We start from the raw sequence: 8076 nt of genomic DNA, 5'->3' as shown, positions 1-8076 counted from the left end.
CGTTAATGCTACCTCTTTTTATAATTTTATAAATAAAAATTAGTTAAACCTGAACATTCATAAGAGCTTGTAACATTTTCCTTTGTTCTTGTAGTTAAAACATCACTAGAACCAGGAGATCTGGCTCTGACATAGTTTTCTGTGCGACCTTAAACAAATCAATCAGTCTCTCTGTGCTTAATTTTTCTTATCTGTAATATGAGGCTAATAAAGTGAGGATTAATTAACTGTTTGTAAAGTGTTCAGATATCATTTGTTTGAAGGCAGTCTGAAAGAGCAAAATATTATTATATTTAAGGATACTGATTTCAGTTTCTGTTTTTACTTTTTGGCCAATAAACTGCATTTTCACTTATCAGTCTCTATACATTCATTTTTAGCTTTGACTGCACAATTCTGCAATTGTTCCAGTAGGAATGCATGAGAGAAAATCATGAGCCTAAGTCTTTTAAAAAGCAAAGAAATGCTCATGAAAGCTTCAATGAGACAAAACTACTTAATACTACTATTAAACATTAGCTACTGCTGTGCTCTGCTAACGGACACCACTTCATATCCCAGTGTCCATTCTGCTGCTATGTGCAACCAGGATACTATTGCCGTTTCAAAATAAAAATCAAAGGAACCTTGTTTTTTTTTATTTTGATCATTCTGTTATAAAATTTGGATTGGTATTAGTCTATCAGTTATTTTTAGTTGAAATTGAAGACCAGAACCCCAATTCTACTGAAAATAAATGACTACTTGATCAGAAAATCTCTTTGCTTCATAGCAAACTGGAGGTAGGAGGCATGACGGGTTTGGTCAGAGACCCCTTTGGGACTGTCATTTGATGTGCTGGAATTATCTTTGAGCCTGTTTTCCCTGCCAGCTTGGCACTCCAGAACCCTGCCTTGTTGAGCCAGACATGCTAGCCTGCTGCAACCCAGACTCAGGTCTAGTCCCCCACCAGCCCCCACCCAAGCTGCGAACTTTAACCAAAAACAGCTCAGCAGGTCTCCTATCTCCAGCACCCAGACACCCAGCTCCCAGTGAGATCCAAACCCCAAATAAATCCATTACATTATGTATAAAGCTTATACAGGGTAAATTCATATATTGACCGCCCTCTATAACAGTGATAGAGAGATATGCACAGCTGTTTGTCCCCCCCACCCAGGTATTAATCACTTACTCTGGGTTAATTAATAAACAACAGTGATTTTATTAAGTATAAAAAGTAGGATTTAAGTGGTTTCAAGTAATAACAGACAGAACAAAGTAAGGCACCAAGCAAAATAAAGCAAAAACACGCAAGTCTAAGCCTAATACGTTAAGAAACTGATACAGGTAATATCTCACCCTCAAAGACGTTCCAATAAGCTTCTTTCACAGACTAGACTTCTTCCTAATCTGGGCCCAATCCTTTCCCCTGGTACAGTCCTTGTGAGTTCCAGCAGACATCTTAGGTGGAAACTAGGGCTGTTCTGATGATTGGCCCTCTTTTTGTTCTGTTCCACCCCCTTTTATAGCTTTGGCACTAGGCAGGAATCATTTGTCTCTCTGAGTCCCCACCCCTTCTCCTAAATGGAAAAGCACCAGGTTTAAGATGGAGTCCAGTTCAGGTGACATGATCACATGTCACTGTGAGACTTCCTTCTTCATTACCTAGGAACTGGCTGACACACATACACAGGAAGACTTGCAGGTAAACAAACCCATTCACAGTTTATTGATTCTGAAGCCTGAATGGCTTCCACTTAATATGTTTACATCAGTAATACAAGTTTATATCTTATTTTCCTAACTCGAGACATAGAAATAATACATGCAAGCAAATAGGATGAACACACTCAGTAGATCATAAGCTTTGCAATGATACCTTACAAGAGACCTTTTGCATGAAGCATATTCCAGTTCCATCATATTTACACTCATAAGCATATTTCCATAAAACATTATGGAGTGCAACCTCCCATTTACCACCTGGTATTGGCTTAATTTGAATCTGATATTTTCTTATTTAGAACTCTGTCAGCTACCTTTCAGGAAGCTTATTAACTCTTTTAATGCAACACTTTAAATGACACTAAAAGATGGCATTGATGGATTAAGGTTAAAACAGGACCCAGATACACCCCAAAATAGGTGTGCCTTTCCCCATCCCAATGAGACTTGCTCTCAACTTACTTTCCCCCAGACACTTCTTCCCAACCGAGTCCACTGTAGAGATGTGTTTATGAAAGATTGTGATTTGGAGATGTTCCCTCATAAGGGACAGTATTATGAACAGAGGAATTTGGAGATGTGCCCTGGAAGCAGGGGTTGGAACACTGCATGGCTGTGTGCAGCAGCTCACCGGCGACACTCTCCCGTTTCTTTTATTAAAGCGTTATTCCTTTCTCATTCACTGGTTTGTTAGTTAATGAACCCTCCAATCGTTACAGTCCCCATATCCCTAAGCAGACTTCTCCTGACTCCTCCCTTCTTCAGGCTGGACTTGTCTTTCTCTTGCTCCAGAGACCTTGACCCCACATGAAGCAAGGCAAGCATATCCCACCAGGCAGCTAGCACTAATAGGCTGAGTGCTCTTTTGTCTCTGACCAGTGGGTGAGACCAAGCTGCCTCCATCTAGAGATTGAATTCCAGTGATCCTATCTGAATTTGCCTCTGAAGAGCAAGGCTGCAGTTTTTATATACAGTAAGTTTCAAAGGAACATGTGAGAATAGGGTATGCCAATGACGCTGCAAGTATTTTCAAGGACTTCTCATGTGGTACTGCATTGGTGACTTTCTTAATTAGGGTTGCCAGGCGTCTGGCTTTTGACAGGAATGCCCATTTGAAAAGGGACTCTGGTGGCTCCAGTTGGCACTGCTGACCGAGTCGTTAAAAGTCTGGTTGGTGGCACAGCAGAGGTCTGGGCTAAGGCAGGCTCCCTACCTGCTCTGACTCTGTGTTGCTCCCGGAAGTGGCTGCCAGGTCCCTGTGGCCCCTAGGTGCTGGGGCTGTCAGGGACTGGGAGGTGCCGCGTGCTGTCCCCACCCTGAATACTGGCTTTGCAGCTCCCATTGGCTGGGAACTATGACCAATGGGAGCTGTGGAGGGCGGTGCCTGCAGGAGCAAAGGCAGCATGCACCACACAGAGCTGCCTGGCCACCCATCCGCCTAGAGGCCACAGGGATCTGGTGATCGCTTCTGCGGAGCCACAGTAAGTGGTCCAAACAGGTTTACCCAATACTTTTTTTCTTGCCTATAGAAACAGGGAGAGGCATGACCTTGTTTCGGCCAGGAATGGAGGTTAAAATATGGGTTCCTAGCATGTCCTTTATGTCCACAAAGAAAGGGAGGCAGGGAGGAGCCTCTTATAACATGGTTAGGCACAAACTAGATACTGCAACTGTTTAAAACTTATACTGTAGCTAGGAGGGCCTTTGGGTTTGTAGACAAACAATAATTCTGAAAAAGCTAGTGTGAAAACACAGGCACATGCCTCACACTGGGCACTGAAAAAGTTTCAAAGCAAGGTTGATCAGAGTGCTACAGAACTTTTAGTACACAGTAGCAGGGTCCACACGAACACTTACTGTAGGGCAAGCTAGTAGCGCAATGCAGATTTATACCCCAGCCTGCCATGAGCTAGGTCTCCACTACAGAGCCACAGCTCCAGTACTGAAGCTGTGATGCCGTAGTGTAGGCCCTTCCTACATCAGTGGAAGGGGTTTTCCCATCAATGTAGGTAATGCACTTCTCTGAGAGACAGTAGCTAGGTTGATGGAAGAATTCCTCCATCAAACTAGTGTGGGTTAGGTCACCCTAACTATATTGCACGAGGTGTGAAATATTTCATAGTCCTCCTAAGCACTGTAGTAGGTAAACCTGAGTTTTAGGTGTAGATCAGGCTTATATTCCTATAGATAAGTCATCAAATACTGCAACAATGGGAATGGTATTAAAATCCCATCACTTTCTGACCCTAAAAGACCAGCAATACATCACATTCCTCATGACATGGGTTACACGGAGAGAGAATGTGGTAGTAAACTGTTGAAATTGTGTGTACACACACAAGGCTAGTCCAGCTGGTTTCCATGCATTCTAAAAACTGTTTTGGTAGTAGGTCTTGGAACCTCATCAGTCTGAACTATATCAGTCTGAATTGTTTTAGTGCCAGTCTGGAAGTGGACTAGCTGAAACAGTTCAAGTAGTCCTCTCACATGTCCCACAGCATATGGGTCACAGAGCAGGTATACCCTATCACCCCTTTAGGGGTATTATACCCCTGCAGTCAAGTTCAAATGACTGCCTCTTCTCAGAGTGGTACAATCTAATGGTCTGAGTTGTGGCGGGAGCTGCTCTTAGATTCCAGGCAGCACGGCCTACTGGCCTAATTCTGTGAGGAGGGCCCTGTGGGCCCTGTAGCTCAGGGACGTCTGGCAAAATGTCCAGCATCAGTGGGCTGTCCCTAGAGTCAGGGCACTCTGGCCTACTGGCCAGAGACCATCGGACCTCCCTTCAGCGCAGGTCTGTATGGCCTAGCCCCATGGTCTGTGGGGCTGCCCTCCCATGCAAGGCATACAATTTAAATAAATTTGGAATTTTCAACGTATTCTTATTTTAATGACACACTTGATATTTTTCATAACAGTATGTAAATAGCATGAGAAATTTAAATAAATTTGCAATGTATATTAATTATATATAGTAGGGCTGTCAATTAATCGCAGTTAGCTCACATGATTAACTCTAAAAAATTAATCGTGATTTAAAAAATTGTGATAAAAATTAATCATAATTAATCGCAGTTTTAATTGCACTGTTAAACAATAGAATACCAATTGAAATTTATTAAATATTTTTGGATGTTTTTCTACTTTTTCAAATACATGGATTTCAATTACAACATAGAATACAAAATGTACAGTGCTCATTTTATATTACTTTTAATTACAAATATTTGCACTGTGACAAAATGACAAACAAAAGAAATAGTATTTTTCAATTCACCTCATACAAGTACTGTAGTGTAATCTCTTTACTGTGAAAGTGCAATTTACAAATGTAGATTTTTTTTTTACATAACTGCACTCAAAACCAAAACAATATAAAACTTTAGAGCCTACATGTCCACTCAGTCCTACTTCTTGTTCAGCTAATCTCTAAGAGAAACAAGTCTGTTTACATTTACGGGAGAGAATGCTGCCCGCTTCTTATTTATGTCACCTTAAAGTGAGAAAAGGCATTTGCATGGCACTTTTGTAGCCGGCATTGCAAGGTATTTATGTGCCAGATATGCTAAATATGAATATGCCTCTTCATGGTTTGACCACCATTCCAAAGGACATGCTTCCATGCTGATAATGCTTGTTAAAAATAAATGCATTCATTAAATTTGTGACTGAACTCCTTGAATGTCTCCCACTCCATTGTTTTACTAGCATTCTGCCATATATTTTGTATTATGGTAGTCTCGGATGATGACCCAGCGTATGTTTGATTTAAGAACACTTTCACTGCAGATTTGACAATACACAAAGAAGATTCCAATATCAGATTTCTAAAAATAGCTAAAACACTCAACCAAAGGTTTAAGAATCTGAATTGCCTTCCAAAATCTGACATTGTAAACAAGAAGCGGGAAGCATTATCTTCTGCAAATGTAAACAAACTTGTTTGTCTGAACAATTGGCTGAACAAGAAGTAGGACTGAGTGGGACTTGTAGGCTCTAAAGTTTTACATTGTTTTATTTTTAAATGGAGGTTTCTTTGTATATAATTCTACATTTGTAAGTTTATCATGAAAGTTAAAGAGATTGCACTACAGTATTTGTATTAGGTGAAATGAAAAATACTATTTCTTTTGTTATTTGCACTGTGAAATTTTGTAATAAAAATAAATATAAAGTGAGCACTGTACAGTTTTTATTGTGTTGTAACTGAAATCAATATATTTGAAAACGTAGAAAACATCCAAAAATATTAACAGTATGATTAATCGTGATTAATTTTTTAATCGCTTGACAGTCTTATTATATATTTTTCTTCAAAGTGCATAAATATCATTTTTAGGAATTTCATAAACATATCCAGTATTTGTTATATTATTTAATCATGCACTGCCTGTTGGATTTTAACAGCATGTCAATGTTGCACCAATATCGTAATTAGAAAATTAGCATTCAAATAGATTTGCAGTGCATGCTTATCATGATTAGCAAAAGCATGAATTGCATATTTCTCTTAACAGCACACCAATATCATTATTAGAAAATCAGCAGTCAAACCAATCTGAAGCTGGTGCATATGTTAAACATGTAACATAGAACTCAGAAAGATTTTCTTTAGCATAAGTTTATATTTGCTCGTAATTACAAGAGCTAGCTTGATACCATCTTTTACAGGAAAACCTTTAAAATACTATTGCTGTAACACAATATGATATAAAACTTTTCCATAAACTCTAGTAATAGTGCATTGGGATTCATGAAGGTATCATAAAACCGTTTGTGTAACACTTCTAGTGTACTGCCTTTAACTTCACAGCAAAAAGCTTGGATTTTGGGGGAAATCTTAGTACTGAGTATACATATGCAATTACTTATTACTTGTTCCTCTTTTTGGTTTAAATTATATACAAAGTTTTTAAATGCTGTCTCTGTTTATCTTTTAAAGTTGTGGTTGTCTGCTGTTTTTAAAATGAGATAGGGTATAAGAATGTCAGCTTGATAAAATGTATTTATTTCAATAGTGTATAGAAAATGTAACTATAACAGTATTAATAAGATTCTAACTGGATGAAAACGTGCATAGCAGTAGAGAATTGCTAGAGGTGAATGGGCCTATCCCTCTCACTGTAAACTAGCAAGCAGTTAAAGATTCTTCCAAATGCAGGTACAGATTTTCTATTTTGGTATTGGTCTAATGTGCTGATTCCTGGTTAAAAAGAATGTATATAGAAGTTAATACTTTTTCTCCCTGATTTCCTGTTATTTCTGAAAATGTTTGAAACAAATCAAGCCAATATGCAAAGAATGAAGTGGGTGACCTATGAGGAAAAAATATAGCATGTATCATAGAATATTAGAGTTGGAAGAGACCTCAGGAGGTCATCTAGTTCAACCCCCTGCTCAAAGCAGGACCAATCCCCAACTAACTCATCCCAGCCAGGGCTTTGTCAAGCCAGGCCTTAAAAACATCTAAGGATGGAGATTCCACCACTTTCCTAGGTAACCCATTCCAGTGCTTCACCACCCTCCTAGTGAAATAGGTTTTCCTAATATCAACCTAGACCTCCCCCACTGTAACTGGAGACCATTGTTCTTTGTTCTGTCACCTGCCACCACTTAGGACAGCCTAGCTCTATCCTCTTTTGATCCCACTTTTAGGTAGTTGAAAGCTGCTATTAAATCCCCCCAACTCTTCTTTTCTGCAGACTAAATAAGGACAGTTCCCCTAGCCTCTCCTTGTAAATCATGTGCCCCAGCCTCCTAATCATTTTCATTGCCCACCTCTGGACTCTTTCCAATTTATCCACATCCCTTCTGTAGTGGGGGGACCAAAACTGGAGACAACACTCCAGATGTGGCTTCATCAGTGCCGAACAGAGGGGAATAATCACTTCTGTCGACCTGCTGACAATGCTCTTACTAATGCGGCCCAATATGCCGTTAGCCTTCCTGGTAACAGGGGCACACTGCTAACTCATATCCAGCTTCTCGTCCACTGTAACCCCTAGGTCCTTTTCTGCAGAACTGCTGCTTAGCCAGTCGGTCCCCAGCCTGTAGTGGTGTATGGGATTCTTCCTTTCGAAGTACAGGACTCTGCACTTGTCCTTGTTGAACCTCATCAGATTTCTTTCGGCCTAATCCTCCAATTTGTCTAGCTCACTCTGGATTCTATCCCTACCCCCTCCATCATATCTACCTCTCTCCACATCTTAGTGTCCCATTTGTCAACTTGCTGAGGTTGCAATCCATCCCATCATCCAGATCATTAATGAAGATGTTGAACAAAACGGGCCCCAGGACTCACCCGCACTCTGCCAACGAGACATGGAGCCGTTGATCACAACCCGTTGAACCTGACACTCTAGCCAGCTT

The sequence above is a fragment of the Gopherus flavomarginatus genome, chromosome 4 (assembly GCF_025201925.1).
Source record: "Gopherus flavomarginatus isolate rGopFla2 chromosome 4, rGopFla2.mat.asm, whole genome shotgun sequence".
Classification (NCBI taxonomy): Eukaryota; Metazoa; Chordata; order Testudines; family Testudinidae; genus Gopherus; species Gopherus flavomarginatus.
This window is presented reverse-complemented; position numbering follows the sequence as displayed.